Source organism: Eptatretus burgeri, chromosome 2, assembly GCF_056783735.1.
Source record: "Eptatretus burgeri isolate ZD-2024b chromosome 2, Ebu_testis_v1, whole genome shotgun sequence".
In the NCBI taxonomy this organism is placed as follows: Eukaryota; Metazoa; Chordata; class Myxini; order Myxiniformes; family Myxinidae; genus Eptatretus; species Eptatretus burgeri.
Genome location: NC_140962.1, coordinates 53,744,479 through 53,765,226, shown reverse-complemented (window position 1 = coordinate 53,765,226; position 20,748 = coordinate 53,744,479). Strand labels below are relative to the sequence as shown.

The 20,748-nt window shown below is 37.2% G+C and overlaps 1 pseudogene across 1 annotated transcript in view; it reads right to left on the bottom strand.

Moving 5' to 3' along the window:
- Positions 1-20,487, bottom strand: part of LOC147032065 (uncharacterized) — a 141,357-nt pseudogene extending 120,870 nt beyond the window's left edge. The window contains exon 1 of the transcript XR_015050366.1: positions 20,370-20,487. The product of XR_015050366.1 is annotated as an uncharacterized LOC147032065 (transcript). The remainder of the gene's footprint in view (positions 1-20,369) is intronic.
- Positions 20,488-20,748: the final 261 nt, after the last annotated feature.

The following is a 20,748-nucleotide window of genomic DNA, read 5'->3' as shown; positions in this document are numbered from 1 at the left end:
CTTGCTAAGCAATGTGACCACTCCTCATTTTCATGAATGCCAAGGTGAGCCAATGAAAAAAGCCAAGAATTCACAAGGTTTCGGAAAAGCGATGATAATAGAAAACCTATATGCCAAGAAAACCTATAGAAAACCAAGACGTCAAGGTGAACAACAAATAGCCAAGATCTTGTGAAAAAAAGCCAAGGAGTGGTCACACTGTTGCTAAGGGAACCCTTGATGCTTCACGTGGTTGAAAGACAAGAAAACGCGGGATGTTGATGAATGCTCGCGATATTGGGATATTCCTGCAGTGCTTGCTGATTGGATAAAAAAAAATAAAACCAACCCTGCAGGGAGACAGTGAGAGGAAGTGAAGTCAAGTGGTTACATTGCTTCACAAGTGGTTTTGCAAAGTGAGGATATTACAGCTTCAAGTCATGTTGGGTGTAGGAGTTTTATCAAGACAGTATATTATACCTCACTGGCAGAGTACCTGCCCTACGGGTGATCTTGTTCGAAGCATGCAACACGTTCTTCTGACGCGTACCTTTATTTGGGTGGTGTATAAGCAACTGACAGCTCTGTGGAGGCAATAAAACATCCGCGGGTTACATGCACGAAGCAAAAACATAGCTACTACTTATTATTGAAAATACCTCACTGTACTGGAAAACGTGTGGACAGGAATACTGGACTGTTCATGGTGAACTCTTGTAATCAAAACTATAATGGAGCTCAGTGTTTATTATCTCCTCCGAGACAAAGCTTCAACAGTCCACGAAACTCAGCTAAATTGTACTTAGTATATATGATTCTGGATCACTATACTTTCTTGCTCGCTATTTCGAGCGAATGAGCAAAAATTAGGGCGTTAAAGAGTGAAGCCAAGGTCGCCGAGTATTAGCTACGCAGCCTGAGGGACATCACCGAAGTGATTGGTCTAGTGCTATCACGTGCCTACCACAGAACAGACCACCACCACCACCACCTCTGCCACCTGTCCATAGGACGGGTAATCTACTATTCCCCTATGATACCCCCAATACTATTCCCCTGGAGCGGCACGACATGATACACATTTACATAGCGAATTTGCATCCCACCCCAAGACCACCGACAAAGATAAAAACACCCCAAGACATTAATTGGGGTCATGCTGATCCTCCATAGCAAGTCTGTATGTAATCAGCCCGGAACTGTATGAGGAGTCGCATGACATAAGTAGCAGAAATGGAGTAGAGTAGATCGAATGTTAGCAGACAGGACACCCGGGTTCACGTCCATCCAATGTATGGTGCACACATTGATGCCTCTCCCTTCATGTGAAACACCAGGATGACAGTTTATAGCTGGGTCGAGATTCAAACCCAGGTTAGACAACTCAGAGGTGAGTGTGCGTACTTCGAGGTTATCCTATGAGCCCTGGACAGAGCATTCCTTGGAATGTTAAGATCAAATTTTTCATTCTCGGGTTTGTTATGATCAAAGCAAATCTGCTGGCATCATCCACTTCACCATGCCTCTATCAACAGCTGTCATTAATCTCAAGAACATTTAATACATTTTGGGGAGTAATGTTCTGTACTTTGTACTCTTAAAGCAAAGGGAATTTGTTATGGTGTACATACATACTATAAGTACTGCAATCAATCAAATCGCTCCTTTCAACTGTGAAAGGATCTGCCAACTTCTCATTTTATTAAATAAGTCCCCATGAAACACAATTAGAGTTCCAATAATGAGCTGACAATCTTAGGATCCTTGAAATCATGTAATATCGAAAATTAAGATCTATCTGCTTTTTTAACCTGGGCACAAGAGAGAGGATTTGGTGGGAATTATAATCATACAATTATACCGGGTGGCCCAGAAGTAATAGGGCAGTCAGAGAAGCCACATTTAAGCAGAAAAAGATCCTCCATTGTTCAAATCTTCCACTTTTGGGGATTCTGCAATCAAAACAATTATCAATTCATAACGTCAAACAAAAATCAATTAATAATCCAAATAATAACAATAAATTATAAAATAATAATGAAATTTTAGTGACTATTGTTCCGCCAACTGCCCAATTACTTCTGGGCCACCTGGTATAATTTGAGAAGTGTCTGTTTGTGTGTTTGTTTCTTTGTTCGACTTATATGCACCTTTGTATGGAATGAGTTGAAAACTGATGTTTGTACTTGAGGTGTGCACGAGGAGGTTTTTGGAACAAAATATATTCATAGACCAGGGGCACTGCCAGGATGGGGGAGTATGCAAATTCTCTCAATGTAGACGTGTATTGTGCAGCACTGCCTAGTGGGGGTCAGAACCATAGAACCCGATGGGGGTAGAGAGGGTGGGGGAAGGGTTATTAACAGTCATAACCACAGAAAACCAAAGAAGTGAGGTAATTATCATTGGCGCATTTGTTTTACTTCTATCAACTCCTGAACCGCTGTACGGAATGAGTTTGAAACGAAACTGGGTGGTTGGACTCAGGGTGCGCACAAGAAGGTCTTAGGCGGTGATCATAATTCATCCTCCCGGAAGTTGGAACTGCCACACTAAACAAATGTTTTAACATAACGATAAATGTTTGGGTGTTTTACTTTCTCTGCACGCCTGAACGAACCGCTGGAAGGCAATTCCACGGAAAACGGTATGATGCATGATTGATGAAAAATAAAATTCATAATCTGGCTTCGAAAACGTTTAGTATACTGAGGTATGCAGTCATGTGATCGACATCACATGATTTGTCACATGATGATGGTCATGTTATTGGGCGCCATCTTAGTTTGAGCGGCCAATTTGAGAAGCTTGCAGACATGCTACAGATGCTCAAGCAGATAATCGGATGTGATCAAAACAAGATACAGCGAATGTGAGGAAATTATACATTTTGCTGTTAGTCCGAGTGTTGGCCAGAAAAGCGTGCATTAGGGTCCGCACAATGTTTTTCTGCATTTTTGTGATCACCAGACCATCTGAATGAATATTCCGATTGATGCCACTCTGGCACCCTTGAGCATTTTTGTAGAAATCCATTAATATGCAAATTAGCGGTGGCCACTGTCAAAATTACTATTTTTCTTAATATCTCCAAAAGTAAGCATCCAAATAGCCTGGTTGAGGTGTCTACACCCATGTTTTTAGGGTCACTGGTCATGATAAACCCACTTAAAATTTAATAACATCTAAATTTATCTCATTAATATGCAAATTAGCAGTCACCATTATCAAAATAACAATTTTTCTTAATATCTCCAGAAGTAAGCATCCAAACAGCCTGGTTGAGGTGTCCAAACCCATGTTTTTAGGGTCACTGGTCAAGATAAACCCACTTACAATTTGATAACATTGAAATTTAGCTCATTAATATGCAAATTAGCATAACCCTACCCCCTGAATTTGTCTGAACCGATCATCGTTTTTGCAGTACAGTTATACAACAACAACAAAACTGTTTGAAAATAACTTGCACAGAGCCGTTTATCCCCAGTACAGTTGTGAAGAAATGGCTGACCTCAGAAGATCAACAGCATGAACTGTTTCTGATCAAGTAAGTTGAGGCTTGTAATGTAATGAAAGAAACATGGAGAACTGAGTTTTAAGTAAGAGTAATGTCTTCTGATACAGTAAAATGATCGATAATATTTGCAAGCAAGTTTTTATTATTATTATTTAACATGATCTGTCTGAAAGCAACTGTGTATTTTATTGATTTTTAAAAGTACACAGGGTGGAACCTGTTTCCTGAGAATTTTTTAAAAATACGAACAAAGAAATTAAATGTTTACTGATGTTTATAATTACCCTATTTTTACAGGTTGAGGCTCCATCACCATGGGAGACTGTTTCTTCAGTCCCTGCGATGCAATTAAAGCAGGAAAACCTCTGGTAACAGTTGGTTCAGACAGAGTGCAAAGTATCATCCGGTCAAGCAAAGCAAGACAAGATGGTATACATGGAAAGCTTGAACAGAGATTACAGGCAGACAAATCTATCGAGCTCAAATGCCATAGAGACTGTGTGTCAACGTACACATCACGCTCATACATAGAAAGACACTTGAAACGAATGAGTAATGTTTGTTTGGAAGATGCTTCAACAAGAAAAATAAGCCGCCGTTCAAAGACGACAGTGTTTGACTTTAAAGAACATTGCATTTTCTGCGGATAAAAGTGCATCATGGACTTTGATAAGAAGAATCCTAATCGTTGGTGGCGAGTTCTCCTTTGTAGGACTGGAGATCGTGTTGATCGGACAACTTTCACACAAACACTTCTTGATGTTATTGATTCCCGCCAGGGTGAAGAAGGACGCCAGGTCAAGATACGATTAATGGGTGCAATCGGCGATCTTCATGCTGCTGATGCGAGATATCACGATGACTGCAGAAAGTCCTTGATGCACCCCCTTCTGTTGCAGCAGCAGCACACAGTGGCAGAGAAACTCAGTACATTGAGCCAGCTGTCAGTTCTACCATCCTATCGATGAAAAACGACATGTTGCACATCTGGAATTCAGTGGAAGTCTACAATATGTACAAGGATCATGGCGGAAAGCTATACCCTCGACGAACCCTGTTATTCAAATTGTTGGATATACTTGGCTCTGAGCTTCTGGTTCTGTCTGGTGAAGGTGTCGCTAGTTTCATCTGGAATTCAGTAGAAGTCTACAATATGTACAAGGATCATGGAGGAAAGCTATACCCTCGACGAACCCTGTTATTCAAATTGTTGGATATACTTGGCTCTGAGCTTCTGGTTCTGTCTGGTGAAGGTGTCGCGAGTTTAATCTTGTTTCGCAGCAGAGCCTCTACTGCCATCAACTTAGTAGCATCAGATGAAGATGACGCCATTGATGTTTCCATAGAACGAATTGCCAAGAAGGTTGAACAGGAATCTAAGCAGTTGTCGTCCGACCCCAGTTCCTATCAGACTAGAATTAATATAGATATTGCTAATGAAACAGTGAGTTCAACCCTTCAATTGCTACTCTCCAAAATATCAGCTAAACTGGACTGCATACTTCCAGGAGCTCTGATAGGAAACATCATAACGAATATGATCACCAATCGACCAACTACACTCCAAATAGCACTAGGTGTTACAGTCAGTCGTAAAAGCCTCATCGAGCAGTTGTACAACTATCACGTGACCTGTTCCTTTGATGAGTTTCAGCGTTTCAAGGGATCAGCAGCAAAGGCTGCAACTGTTCACTCCGGGATTAGGGGAACCGCCAATGCTGAATGTGGCCTCGTTCAGGTTGTTGCTGACAACTTCGACACAAATATCTCATCCCAGAATAGACTCGTTTCAACACATTCTCTTGCAGTACTACTTACCATAAAAGATCAGGAGATATCTTCCACATCTGAAGATGAAGCCATCATCAGACGATTGACCCATGATGAAATGAAGACACCTGTGACAGAAGACATTTCGGTTCAAAGGTACAAGGGACCTGAGAAACTAGCGATGCCAGTTGAAGAAGCCACACGTGTGGTATTATCTCTCCGCGTATTGGCTCATCAAGCTATACAACTTAGGAGAGTTCAAGATATGGATCTCTCTTTTCTGAAGCAAATCACTTCTGATCAGAACACACCAGAGTTTGGTGGCTTTAATACGAAGCTCTGCAGAGAGCAAGGACAATCCATCCAACCTGCAACGAGGGCCATTTATACACCACTCATAAATATGGATCCAGCTGATCAGGACATGATGTTTACAGCAATGGAGGAGGGAAAACGCTTGTGTGGACAAACCGTAACCATCTTCACAAACGACCAACAGCTGTATCCAGTGGCTGTTAATGTTAAATGGGTTTATCCTGAGCGATTTACACAGTTCATACCGAGGCTGGGCGGCATGCACACCCTTATGAGTTTCATCGGTTGTGTGGGGAACTTGATGGCTGAAAGTGGGCTGGAAGATGTGATGAAATCTGCCTTTGGAAGTGTTGCTCATATGCTTAGTGGAAAAAAGTTTCCCCAAAACTTCAGGGCCCTGCGATTGGTGATTGAGGAGGTCCTTTGTTCCAGCGGTCAAGCGGTTCCAGAGGAGGTCCTTCGTGGCTCAGGCAGAAAGTCATGAAGACAGACTTAATGAACACTCTTGAAACCAAAGCAACAAAGAGCATGACCACACAGCTATGGGCACAGAACCTTGTGAAACCTGTATTCATCATGATGGCGTTTGTTCATGCTGAGCATGAAGGAGACTGGCCATTGCATCTTTGGGCTATGAAGGAGATGCTCCCCTACTTCTTCGTGGCTGGACATCACAACGATGCTAGATATGGGCTCTACTACCTTCGATCGATGGAAAGGCTTCATGGAGACATTCTGGAAATGTTCTTAAAAGGAGATCATGTGATGAGGCACAAGAAGGGCCCATGTAACGGCATATGGTCGGATATGTACATCGAGTCCACGTTCATGCGCTACGGTCATGGCATACATGGAATCGTTGGCATTACACTGAAGCCTTCCACACTGAAGAAGTGGGCCTAGAGTATGCACACGTTTAGTCAGCTAATCCACGATCTCACAGATATGTCTGAGGGACACATAGTCACAGAGGTGACCATTCACAAGGAAGAGAAGCCATCACGCATACAATCTGATACAGAGGACCGAGATAATATAAGGAGAAAACTCCAGTCCTGCCTTGACCCACTTGACCCAAACAAACATGCAGACAGAGTTGTCAACATTGTAACTGGCAGAATTGGACCGGAGAAGGTGAACACGCCAAGGGCAGTTGACATTCGCTGAGCACTGATGCATTCGTATGAAGAAAGCTGGCCAGCAGGATTCAACGCTCCCTTCTCTAAACAAGTCATAACTATGGCAGTGACACGGAAAGTCATGTGTGTGGGATCGACTGAGGTTTGTGATCTAAATCTCATCTACTCCAGGGTCATGGGATTCCAACAAAGTTGAAGCATCAAACTATGTGACATCTTCGAGTACGATCTTGCGCCTGTGCCAACATCAATGTTCGATGAAAATGGGGAGATGAGAATAGCAAAGACCAAGTCAACATTGAAGAAGAATTTCCAAGTGGAAATCTCAACAAGACTGGGTCCCCAACCTGAAGTCACCAAGCTGTGAGATGGTTGTGCAATCTTAGATGGTTGTGCTATCCTCTGGGTTATTGGTTATTTTACACCTGCTTGTGTGAGAGAACAAAGCATATCTCCAACTAACAAACAAATATCAGGCAGACTTTCAAGTTTTTCAGCAAAATCTACAATTGCACCACTTCCACTAATTTGTTTCTCCAACTCTTTGTTATGTCTTTCCAACATTTTTTGAGCCCGGAGTGGGGCCTTCCTTTCGTTGGCAGTTTTCACCGCTGCTGAACTACCACCCGACAATGCTCCAGCCACAATTAAACCAGCAAAGAAAGGAATTAGAAATGGGAGAAATCCTCCACTCGTCTCTCTTACTGAATATTTCTTCAACATTGGTTTTGAAATTATAATTTTAAGTGAGCCAGTATCGTTCAAAATTTTCACCTGTTCTCTTGTGAGCAAAACATCAATTCAACATCAACTAGAGGGGGAGCACTTGGTAGAGTGCAAAACCTCCGCCACCAATACTGCTAGGTCACTCAAGTGAACCTGATATCCTATTCATTCAATTTCACATCAACAGTGCTCACAGCGTTATAGTTTGCAACTTTCCCTTTCACTTTTAACTTTTACATACTCAATTCATTCGTCATAACTAGATTCCTTGAGATAGAAATTGATTTTACGTGGGTATATCCACCTGAAGTTCCAAAATCAGCCGCAATTATAATTTTGGCATGTTTTTTTGTTGGAAATCACTTATAACATGTATTAATGGAAAAAAAAATCGAAATTTTGTTGAAAAAAAATTTGCAATTTTTTTTTCTCTAACAATTTTTTTTTTGGGGGGGAGGGGTTGGATATCACTTAAAACATGTAGAAATGCAAAAAAAAAAAATTGAAATTTTGTTGAAAAAAAGTTGCAAATTTTTTTTTTCTCTAACAATTTTTTTTTTGGGGGGGGGGTTGGAAATCACTTAAAACATGTAGAAATGCAAAAAAAATTCAAATATCTTTTCAAATTGGCCGCCATAGCGGCCATATTGGATTTTGGACCAAGTCCAAAATCTAATGGCATGATCCTTAGACCAGACCTAACCCCCCCAACAAGTTTCGTCGAAATCCGTCGAGGAGTTTTTCTGGAATACTGTTCACAAACAAACAAACAAACAAACAAACAGAAAGGGGTGAAAACAGTAACCTCCATCCATCTTCGATGGCGGAGGTTAATTATAAATTTATTCTGAGCAGCAAAAGCATTAGCCACACCAAAAAGCAATCTATTTTCATTATCATTCCTTTGCAGTTGAAATCTAATTTTAAGACCATACAGAAGTTTCTCATGATCACAAAATCCAAATATACCTTTAAGAGGAACTGCCACAGTAAAACGATTACATGTTTTGTATCATCATTACACATTCCTTTCCTTTGACTATATCCAGGGTCTGTGTTTGTTCGCTTTGCCGTATAAGGAATAAAACCTTCGACAACTCCCTTTCCCATTTTATCACGAAATGAATGCAGTGTAAATTTCATCATTTCAGATGTAGCAGAGACAAAATCAACCATTTCAACTTCTTGTGTTCCAATATACAAACGAACACTATCAAACATTTTCCAGAAGAAATCATTTACGAGTGTAGCGTTTGTGTTATTCCCAGCCTTAGTGAATGTAAATTTACACAACAAGAAACTTTCGGCTTGATTCAAATAAGTTTGTTGATTATTTATTTCAAAACTTTTTGTTCCATTTGCATTCCAGTCTGTTCCAGTTATTGCATTTACCTTGAGGTAGTCTTCTTTTTTAGGAGAGTTTGAGATGACAATGGCATCAACCAAATCATAGTTACTTTCAATTGCTTCCATACTTGTATTTATTTAGGATAAAAGATGTTAAAACTTTTGAAACCCTGGCCCAAGTATTTGAATTATTTTCTGTCGCTCTTGGCGAGACAACTGAGTTTTGCCTTTCTTAATTTATTTTATTGTTTGCAGATTATGAGATTCCTTTTGGGCATCTTTTATTCTCTTTATAGCACCCGCTACATTTCCAACTCAGAAGAAGTTGAACCAAATAGGTCTTTATGTTTAAGAAGAGTTCAACCCTTACCCATTAGAGTATCAATTATCTCATCTCCTCTAAACTGATGTCCTGCACCCCTTTGTCTCTTAGGTTTATAGTATCCTCTACCAAGATACATACCTTCACCCTTGTAGTATGGGGAAAGGAACATCCCATCCCCTGTAATTATTTTATATTTTCCCAACTCGTGTTTCCTCACAATAACCATCTTAGTTTTTCATTGTAAAACTTCACGTAGGTGAATTCTGATGAATATAATTTCTCCATTAAAAGAAATCATGCGATTATCTTGGTCAGTTATCCTAAAATTCACTCTGTATATGGTTCTTCCAGACACAGGCAGATATACCAGATTTTTGGGTTCCATATTGAATTTATAACCAATTGGGGTTGAGTATGCGCTGAATGAAAATATTGTATTTGTTTTTATTCCATCATTATAAGCGCCATCAATCAAATCACAGTGAATTAATACCGAATTTATGCCTGAGGATGTTTGAATGACATTATCACTGTAAAACGTCCCATTAGTTTCAATCGTTTTTGAGGAGAAACCCAATAACTCTCTAAATGAATTATCAATTGTGAAATCAACCTTGTAGTTATTTATGTTTAATTGTTGATTTTGAAGTATGTTTTTTAATATCTAAAACAATATTTTTGGTTCATCACCCTGTTCTTTCAGATGGCGAGCCATTTCGGAAGATATTTGAGAAATCTCATATGCTCCCGGTGAAACTATTATCGTTTTGTTTCCACTTTCCGGACTTTAACTAAACTTGTCATTTTTCTCAGTGATATTAAACAAGTTATTGTAAGTTTCCATCGACAATAGACACCTCATATTATTTTGTTGCGTCAAGTTCTAGTGGGTATGGAAATGGAGATGTGTGGTCACTTGTTGTGAAATTAAAACTTAGGATTGTGCTTCTCGTCTTATTTAATATGGGAGAAAATGTCTTTGTATTGACATTTATTAATTATTTTCATGTTCATTAACTGGTCTAAAATGGCTGATGCTTCATTAAAACAATTGTAATTTCCAGCCTTCTTACTACCGAACAGCAATAACAGTCTGTTAACTAATTGTGATTGGGTCATTTGGAAGAAAACTAACAGCTGAACCAAGCCTACTTAAAGCCTGAATAATGTGTTTCTCGTTCTCATTCTTCCTACTTTTACCAGATTGACTAACCCTATAATTAAGAGAGTCCAGCAGATCAATATACACTCCATCATCCTTATTTTTCATATCCAATGGTTTATCAAAATACTTTGATTCATCCCTCACAGTTGACCCTTGTTTTCCATCCTTTGTTCAAAAAAACATTAATCTCAGAGTTAGTTTAACAGGTGGTTGAGCAGAACTCAAGAACCTTATTTCATCATTAAATATCAATCCCTTTTCTTGAACAAGATGAAATATTGCTGGTTGTTCTGTTGGAATGAGTCCTGCTTTGGTTTTTGAATCCGCTGAATATTCATTGTTTTGAAGAGCCTTCACAATATAATCAGGGGGTTGATTAATCTCTTCCAGTTGTTGAAATAATGCTTCATCATGATATTCTAATTCTCCTCTATGCTCTAATTCTTCCTCAGTCATTTCACTGCAATCTTTTAACATTTGAAGTTTTTTAGTATATTCTATTGTGGGAACTGTGGAAGCATCTATAATTTTTTCTTGGGAAGTTTTTTAAAGTGGTTTTAAAAATTTATCTTGTATTATTTCAAATGCTTCTTCACCCATTACTTTCTGTCTGCCTTTCTTATTTATGTCTTCTGTTGTCTTACAACTTTTGAAACCAACTCTTGATGCTGCTTAAATCTTCTTGCTTTTTCTTTCACATCCATTTATTTATTGGAAAATATAATTCACTGAATTATAAAGGTCAACAGGGAAATTTTTCTTTTCTTCATTATTCAAGTAGATGTGTTCAAATAAATCCTTTTCTTTAAATGTTTTATGAAATTTTTATTAACATTCATAAGAGTTGTAATTTCTTCTTCACTAATACTTGTATCTCTGCTTTTCATATATTTGTGTTGAGTTTCTTCATCTAATGATAAAATCTGAACTCCATTACCACTCAGATGTTTAATAATTTGTCTCGTTCCTTCTGGATTAGTTTCTAATATCCCAAGACCACCAGATTTTAGTTTCTTTAACTCACTCTTACAATGTGAATATTTTGTTGCACCAAGAGAAACCTCCTCAAATATTTGACCTTCATTCCTCAATCGCATATGTTCCTCGACTGAAATATAGTAATAATCCTCACCCTCTACTTCTCCAGGTTGCATTGCTCTGATTGTTGAAGATACAATATGAATCATATGGTGGTTTTTTGGAAAATTTACCAAATTTTCATTTGTACTATTCAAGAAACTTAGTTTATGATAATTTTTTCCAGAAGCAGATTTACCCACAAGATTTATAATAATAGTTGCCATTTATATATGTAATAGTTTATAAAATAAAAAATATACCCCTCAATATCTCATCTTGTTTCACAACAATATATTTATATTTTTCAGTCGTGTGCTTCATATAATCCCCAAATTCCTTTTTACCACATAATGCAGAACAATTGTCTCTCTAAAAATTGTTTATATCTATTGAATTTAACTTGAATAAAGTAAAAGTGTGTGCATTGTTTCTTATTGAGTGATGAGGGAGTTGAAAGTATGATTGACAAGATAAATACAATTACAAGAAGAATGGCTCCCTCTTCCGTCGTAGCTATCCATTACCATTTGGTTTCTCTCATTAACACAATCATCAAAGATAACGAGGTTCTTTTTTGATTTATCCAAATCTTGGGGAGAAGGTATATCATACGTATTTTCAGTAAGAATACAAGTTATCGGCTTTGATTTATTTTTATATCTCTGTGTATCACAAAATAGTTGTATTATATCTTCAATGTTGTAATGATTTAGTTTGTTTTGAAGTTTAAATAAACCAATTAGATCTTCTTTTTGAAGACCAGCATTAAAACCTTGTGAGAGTAGTTGATATTCAGGTTGAAAACTCGACTTTGTGAAAATTATTAAATTATCATAATCTAAAAAGTTTGGAGTGAGGAGCATCTTTAAATGTAAGCAGGTTTTTCCACATCCGCTTTAACCAACTATGAGACATCTTAATGAATTTGGAAGATTTTTATGGTTGTTAAATTTTATCCTATTTTCCCAAATGGATAAAAAAAATCATTCATTTAAAATATTTGGAAAACAGGTTATTTAATTTTTTTATTGGCTTTTTTAGAAACTCTATGTTTTATCCTAAATTCAGGTTTAATTTCAAGATAATCTATTATTATATTTATACAATATCTTGTGTTGATATTTCCCTGAAAATGACAATGTTAAAAATATAAATCATCAATCCAAGAAACATGGTCGTCATTTGTTCAGTTTCTTCTCTTGCAAAAAAAGGTGTATTATTACCCTCATACTTTATATTCATTTCTCAAATCAATCTTGTAAAGTAATTCATTTTTGGTGTAAATCTCAAAGAATTATATTCCTTTCTACATTGTTTATTATCATTAATAAGAAGATAATCACAGAATATACATTGTTTATAGGCTTTTGACTCTGTGTTTAATCCCCGTCTTTCACACGCAGGACAATTCTCAAATTTGTCATGTGAAGAATCAGGAAATTCAAGAGGTTCAAAATCTAGTAAACTATTCATATTTATAAAGTAAAATTTTACTTCAAACAAAATTCATCTTCGGTATCATCTTCGGTACTTTCATTGGTGCTTTCACAATCATCTATGAAACTACTTTCATAACTATCGTTTGAACACAAACTCTCGGTATCATTACTGTCTTCTGTTCTAACAGAGATACTATCATCACTCTCATAATCTTCAAAATATTCAGTTGAATAATGACTCATTAAATTAGTAGAAAAAAACATTAGCATCAATATCTATATACTTTTTTTCATTAACAGATTCAACAACTACATTTTTTTATATTAAAGGTAATTTTAAAATGGTCCTTAACTACGATTGAACGAAATGTCATTTCACCTGATATATTAACATCCTTTATTTCATCAGGATTTACATCTTTAGGGTTGTTGAAAAAAATACAAATTTCTCCTTGCATATTACAGATGGTCTTATCTTTTCTTTCTAAAGCTTCATCCATAAGGTTTTTCTTTTTTGATACTTTTTCTTGTTTCATTGCTTTTTCTCGTTTTGAATATATTGCCAGAAGGAGAGGAGAAACTTTTGTTAGAGCTACTTTAATTGATGTTCTTCCAGATATACTAAAAGCCCTTCCACTGAAGGAAATTGAAGAACTCATATTATTCACCATAACTGTTTTTATCCAATAGTTGTGATATTTATCTTTATTCAATTTTACATCCACGACATATTTCTCAGTATCTTTTACAAATGAAGAGATTGATTGAAACTTGTCTTTTCTGTCTGATACATTGTATTTATTAAGTGAAAAAGTTGGAGGATAAAATGGTTTTAAGCACAGATTCACCTTTAAATTAAACGGAATTTTCATCAAGAAAATTATATTTTAACCAAAGTTTTGTTATATAAATATGGTGAATACAACGTACTGTGATGTTTGTAATCATGAATACATGTGTTGTAAAAAACACCTTCAAACCAACAAACACACATTCACTTTTTTCACACAAATATCTCCAATTGATGAAGAAACAAAACATTGTGATAGATGTGATAATGATATTCTTAAATTTTTTTATAATATACACCTTCAATCACGCAAACACAAGAAGAATGAAGAAAAGGAAGGTGTCACTAAATTCTCTAGTGAAAACACTGATGGGGCATTTAAAGGACATATAAAAATAAGATTGTTTCACTTTCAAGACCCTGGACCATCTCACATCATTGAAGCTGTTGATACGGTTTAACAAAGTATTGAAATGATAATTAAAAACACATTAAGTGAAATGAAAACCTTTAAGTTTGATGTGGGAGTAAAATTGAATATGGTAAGAGAAGTTGATGAAACTACTCCCTATATGAGGACAAACCCTCACATTATCACATCATTTCAAGATTTTTAAGATGTGATGTTTATGAGGAACTCCAGCGACAAGAACAAGTTGTTGATAACACTGGATTAGGTCGTGGATTTGCGATTACAAAAATAATCTTTTCAGATATACACATTTTCAAATCAGATCCACTTCAAGCTTCTTCTTATATTGATTTGCCAAAAGAGATAAAACTTAAGAAAGCGGTTGTTAATATTCAAAACAAAGATAATAAATGTTTTCTATGGTCTGTTCTTGCTCACTTACATCCTGCACAATGGAAACCTGAAAGGGTTGAACATTATAAGAAATACGAGAATACATTAAATGTTGAAGATTTATAGTTTCTAATGTCATTGAGATATATTCCTAAATTTTAGAAAATGAATAATCTATCTGTTAATGTATATGGATTAACGGATACGAACAAAGTTCAGATATTAAAAATTTCAAACAACTATAAAAATGATGAAACACACATTGACCTTCTATACTTTACTTCAAACGAAAAATCACATAATGCTTTCATCAAAAATTTATCAAGATTAACCAAATCACAACTATACAAGAGAAAATATAAAACGTATCCTTGAAAGAGATGTCTCAACTCCTTTCATACAAAAGAACGATTAAATCAACATTCGAAATATTGCAGTCATCATAAATCAACCATAATCAATTTACCAAAAGCAGGTACAAACATATCATTCAAAGATTTTAACAAATCTATAAAACACCCATTAGTGATATATGCTGATTTTGAAAGTATCCTTGAAAAGATAGATACTCTTTCTCCAAATCCAAATAAATCATACATAAATGAATATCAAAAAAACATACTCCTTGTGGTTTCTGTTATTATATCAAATCATCTGTTGGTGATGAATACAAGTTAGAACTTTATGGAGGAGAAGATGCCTCAGAGGAGCTTGTAAGACGATTTGAAAAAGACTGTATAAAACAAAGGGAAATAATGGTTAAAACCTCGAACCCAATGTCATTAACAAAGGGAGAGAAAAAGGAATTTAGAAAGAACAGTATCTGTCATATTTCTTCGGAGAAAATTAAGGGAGAGGTCAAAGTTAGGGATCATTGTCATCTTACTGGAAAATATAGAGGTCCAGCTCATTCCCATTGTAATCTTAATTACAAGCCCCCAAACTTTATTCCTGTCTTTCTTCACAACAACGCTCACTATGACACACATCTATTTATAAATGAACTTTCAAAGACATCTGGAGATATTTCTGCCATTCCAAACACAGATCAAAAATACATCTCATTCACAAAAACAATTCATACATCCCCCATAACCCATATCAGAACTCTTGACACATACAAGTTTATGGCAAGTGCATTATCTAACTTCGCATCAAATATTAAAAACTTACCGAATCTTAAATCACATTTCTCAAATCAAGAAGAGATTGATCTCTTCTCACAAAAGGAAATATGTCTGTATGACTATGTGGATTAATTTGAGAAGTTTAAAGAAACACAACTTCCTTCAATGGAAAGTTTCTATAGCAAGTTGAATAAAACTCATATTTCTGATAGAGATTATACACAAGCTAAAAAGGTTTTGGAGAAGCTTAATATAAAGAATCCTGGAAAATAACATGATTTGTATCTTAAAACTAATGTATTGTTTTTGGCTGATGTGTTTGAAAGTTTTAGAACAGTCTGTCATAATAAAAAAATTCTTATGGATTAGACCCCGCTCACTATTACCCAGTCCTGGGTTTGGCTTGAGTGCTATGTTAAAAATCACAAAATAGAATTTGGAATTAATCAGTGAAATAGATATGCTTTTAATGATCGAGAAGGCTAAAAGAGGAGGAATATCTCAAGTATGTTCCAAGAGATATGCCAAAGCAAATAACAAATATCTTCCTGATTATAATAAGAATGAGGACAACTCTTACCTGATGTATTATGATGGTAAGAATTTGTATGGGTGGGCTATGTCTCAATGTTTACCTTATGGAAAACTTAAATGGGTTAAAGAAAAACATCATGAAAAAGTTTTACAAGACATTGTTGTCTCCTCCCAAAAAGAATTGGATGAAGCTGAAGTTGGATATTATTTTGAGGTTGCTTTAAAATATCCAGAAGAACTTCATAACAAACATTAAGACCTAAATTTTGCCCCTGATAAAGAAAGTCCAAGAAAAGAATGGTTAAGTGATTACCAACAGTCATTTAATATAAAAGGTAAATCTGCAGAAAAAACTACTTACTTCATTAAATGAAAAATAAAGTTATGTTTTGCATCAAAGGAACTTGAGACAATATTTATCTGCTGGGTTGAGAGTGAAAAATTCATCGAATTTTGAAATATAAACAAAGTCATTGGTTAAAGAAATATATTGATTTTAACACAAAAAGGAGAATAGAAGCAAAAACAGATTTTGAGAAGGACTTTTATAAATTAATGAATAATGCTTTATTTGGAAACACTATGGAAAATGTTAGGAATCGACAAAACATAAGACTTGCTTAATCTTGGAAACAGGCTTCAAAGTTAAGTAATAGACCAAGTTTTGAACGAGCGGAGGTGTTTTCAGAGAACTTTTGTGCTGTTCATTGGAAAAAAGAGAGTATTGAAATGGATAAACCTATTTATAGAGGAACAACAATTCTTGACTTTGTCCAAGTCGTTAATGTATGACTTTTACTATAATAATTTAAAATCAAAGTATAATGATAATTTGTCATTGTTATATATGGATACAGATAGTTTTATATCATAAATTAAGACAAGTGATGTATATGAGGATATGATTGATAATATTGATATATATGGTACAAGTAATTATAAGCCAGGTGATGTGTTGTTTTTGTCAAATAATAAAAAGGTTATTGGTAAGTTTAAAGATGAATTGGGTGGGAAGGTCATGAGTTAAATTATAGGATTCAGATCATCGTCTTATGCTTTCACATATATCGATAATAACAACATTGAAAGGTGTGATAAGAAGCTAAAGGGAATACAGAAAAATATAATCAAGGAAACAATAAATTTCAAGCATTATTGCAACTGTTTAACCTTAAAAAAGGAAGAGTACAGAAAAATGAATACAATAAGAAGTTATAAAAATCAATTATATACAGAAGAGATAAACAAGAAAGCATTATGAGCTTTTGATGATAAATATATATTTTAGAGAATGGAATCAATAGTCTCCCTTATGGTTATAAGTATAAATGTTAAGATATTGGGTTGGGAATTTTAACAGGGTATTGCCATCATTTTACTGATTTATAAATAATTGAACCAAGCAATAACCAAACCAAAGAGTGGAGATGTAATCAACCTTGGTACTTAAATGGAAAACATAAAGAATGTGAGAAATATCAAATAAGCCTAATTGAAGAAATAACTGGTGTAAGAGTAGATAAAACAAATAAGCGGATAAATTTAATTACAAATAGGTTGGAGGATGTAAAGAAAAAAATCCTTTTGAATGGACTGAAAACTTTGATGGTTATAAATTGAACAATCAAAAAACAATTTACTACAATCTCAAAATGATAGGTAGCTCAGAAGGTGGAAAAATAAGACAATGAAGAGAAGTTTATCATTTCATTTCTGCTCAACAAAGACACTTAAACCAAGAACCAAGTTCCAAGTTATTATTTTTGAATATACTCGATGGAAATGAATGTTATAAGAAAATTAAGTTATTCCCTAAAGACAACACGGACAAATATTCGTTGGTTCGCTCTTCGAGTGGAATGAAAATATAAAAGGGAAGAAGTGCTTTCATCAGTAAGTCTCAATCTTTCATAGTCTCAATTTTACATTTGCTTGTATGGGAGGGAAGGGGATAGGTGGGGAGAAAATGAGTGTCCTATTTTGAGCTTTTGAGCCTTGGGTTAGAAAGTTTTCCCCTTTTCCCCCATTTATCATCTACGAATATTAATTACAAATTCACCCCCAAAAAGTGATCCTTCAGTTATGTTTCAAGGTCCTTTATTGATCTGGTAGAAAATCTGAGAGTCCGATAATTATCAAACTGTATATTTTCTTAGTGTATGGTTGGGTCATCAAGTACGCTGAATAACAGCAATCTCTCATCGAAGATGAGTCAATTGCATAACGCAACAATCCAGATTGTGACTGATGCAACCAAACTGAAATATCAGTTGAGATGGTCATGTGACCTTGTAGTCAGACCATAGAATAAGATAGCAAACAGAGAGTTTTTACTAAATACATGCTAAATTGAGTGTTTACTATCTTTCTCCATGGTCTGACCATCCGGCTGCAGTGTTAAACCGCATACGCTTGAATTGATGAATCACTTGTCATCTACTGATGCCTTTTGTCCAGTCACTTGATCCACAAAGAGTGACCTATTCAGCAATCTATAGTATAAAGACAGATGAAACATAGTAGCCTACTCCTCACTGCCTCCATTGTAAAATGAACGAAATGTATTTTTCGGGTTGTGTAATTGATAATTTCAGTCACTTTGTGGAGCGTGTGACTAACATGTAGCCCTTGAGGTTGAGCGTGGAGAGGGAGGACGCCAATTTTCCTGACTTGAATGTTTATCGTTTTGCACCACCTGGTGGAAGCCGGTATTACAAGTCATTAAAACACCAATTCTCTCCATGAAAAACAGACACATCAAAGTGGGGGAATTAACTGGTCTGTAAGGACAAATACTTTCTATTGAAAATAAATCACATTAATGAGGTATATAAAAATGAAATGGAAGGGTGGTGTCAGAGTATAGGAGGAAGAAGGGAAAGTGCTTTGGTAGGTGTGACGATAAAATAATAGAGGAACATAAAATTGATGTACGGTGAAGAAAGTGTACTTTGGGGGGTGGAAGTGTAAAATTACTCATTTTCCTCTGAGTAATTGCCTCATATTGTTGTGGCCCAGGGTCGGGCGAGAAAACCACGGGAGGGGGAAGCTATCTCGGGTTCCCAACAGACTCTCTGGAATCGCAGCCATCGCACACGGATAACTCCGTGACGCGGCGGGTCGCTAATCGACCCTGAACGCCAATAACTCAACCACGTGACCAAGGGTCCTCCGTCTAAGGTTTAACAGGTAACCTAAAATAATCACGTGCCCTAATGACCAGGGAACATGCCCTCGGTACGCCTTGTCCGAACAGGGTCACCTTTCCGGGTCAGATGCAGCCGAGCGACAATGCAAAGGACGTACCGGCTCGAGTAACGGATCGTTGGAAAATAAAGTCCCGGCTAAGCTCGGATATGGACGGACCATGCTGGACCAATGAAAGAAAAGACAAAAATGAGCTGGGAGCATTTCTTCACAAGCATTTATTACAGACAGGCGAGGTAAAATATGTGGCACAATAAATGGATTTATTGTTGTATGTAAGCATGGATAGTAAGGAATTTGTGGGGTGCGACAACAAGGCAAGCAACTCACTAAAGTGGATACAGAGCAGACTTATCCTGATACATTTCTTCTTCACTCTTAACATAGGCAAGGACACACACACACACACACACACACACACGCAGACGCACACGCACACGCACACACAGCACACGCACACACACGCACACACACACACACATAACCAAAACCCGATGAAGAGGAGATAATCATGAGAAAGGAGAGGAGATGAGGGCTAATGGTCTCGTAATACCTTGCACGGTCGGCCGGCCGTGCTACCCGGACCACTTTGGGGGACGCTCCGCTGAGCAATCCCTCCTTGAGAGTCGACGCGTTGTCTCCTGCTTGGTTACTGTGCTGGGCTCAGCATGTGCACCGGTCCAGAGAATAGGTGGAGCCGACAGGCAAGAGGAAGGCGGTGGGAGGAGCCAGCAGACAAGAATGTGGGTGAGTCAGCAGGCGAGAAGGCAGTGGGTGGAGCCAGCGGATGACAAGGCAGAGCCAGCAGGCAATCAGGCAGGCGAGGAAGGCGAGGAAGGCGGAGCAACAGGTGAATGTAGAGATCCTAGCTTTTTGAACGGCTTCGCGATCCGTCTTTAGTAAGGTCCATGATGTAAGGTGGGGGTGACGACCCAAAGCAATGCGTCGTCACCCGAATTGTGAGCTCCTACTGGACCCTGGCCTCATGCTGCCTGGCCCCTATGGCCGGAAGTGGTCTCATCCGTACATCCGGCGAGACATGGCTGAGCTATGGAATTGTCTTGCTCCAAACACCGTGATATGAATCACCCTGCATCAAACCTCCGGGCCGTGCTCCGGCGACTGGCCGAGGGTCGCGTCGGCCCCGCATGCCTATTCGAGCACCCCCGGCGCTCTGCAGTTGGCACTGATCAATGCGCTTGTTCCGTCCATACACCATGCGGCCCGATCGATCTCTGGGCCGTACAGCATGCCTCTGCTTGGTGGCGGCTGGATCAAGGCAGAGCTACGGGATGACCTCTGCCCTTTGCGGGAGATATTGGTGGCTGAGGTGATGAGCGAAGATCGATGCTAAGATGCTGCTGTAAATCAGCACGCAGACCCGAATAAAGATGTGCACCATGCACGTCCCGTACAGTGCCATGGTAATTATCATGGGCTGTGCACGTGTCTGTTATCATTCATGTGGTTATTTACCACA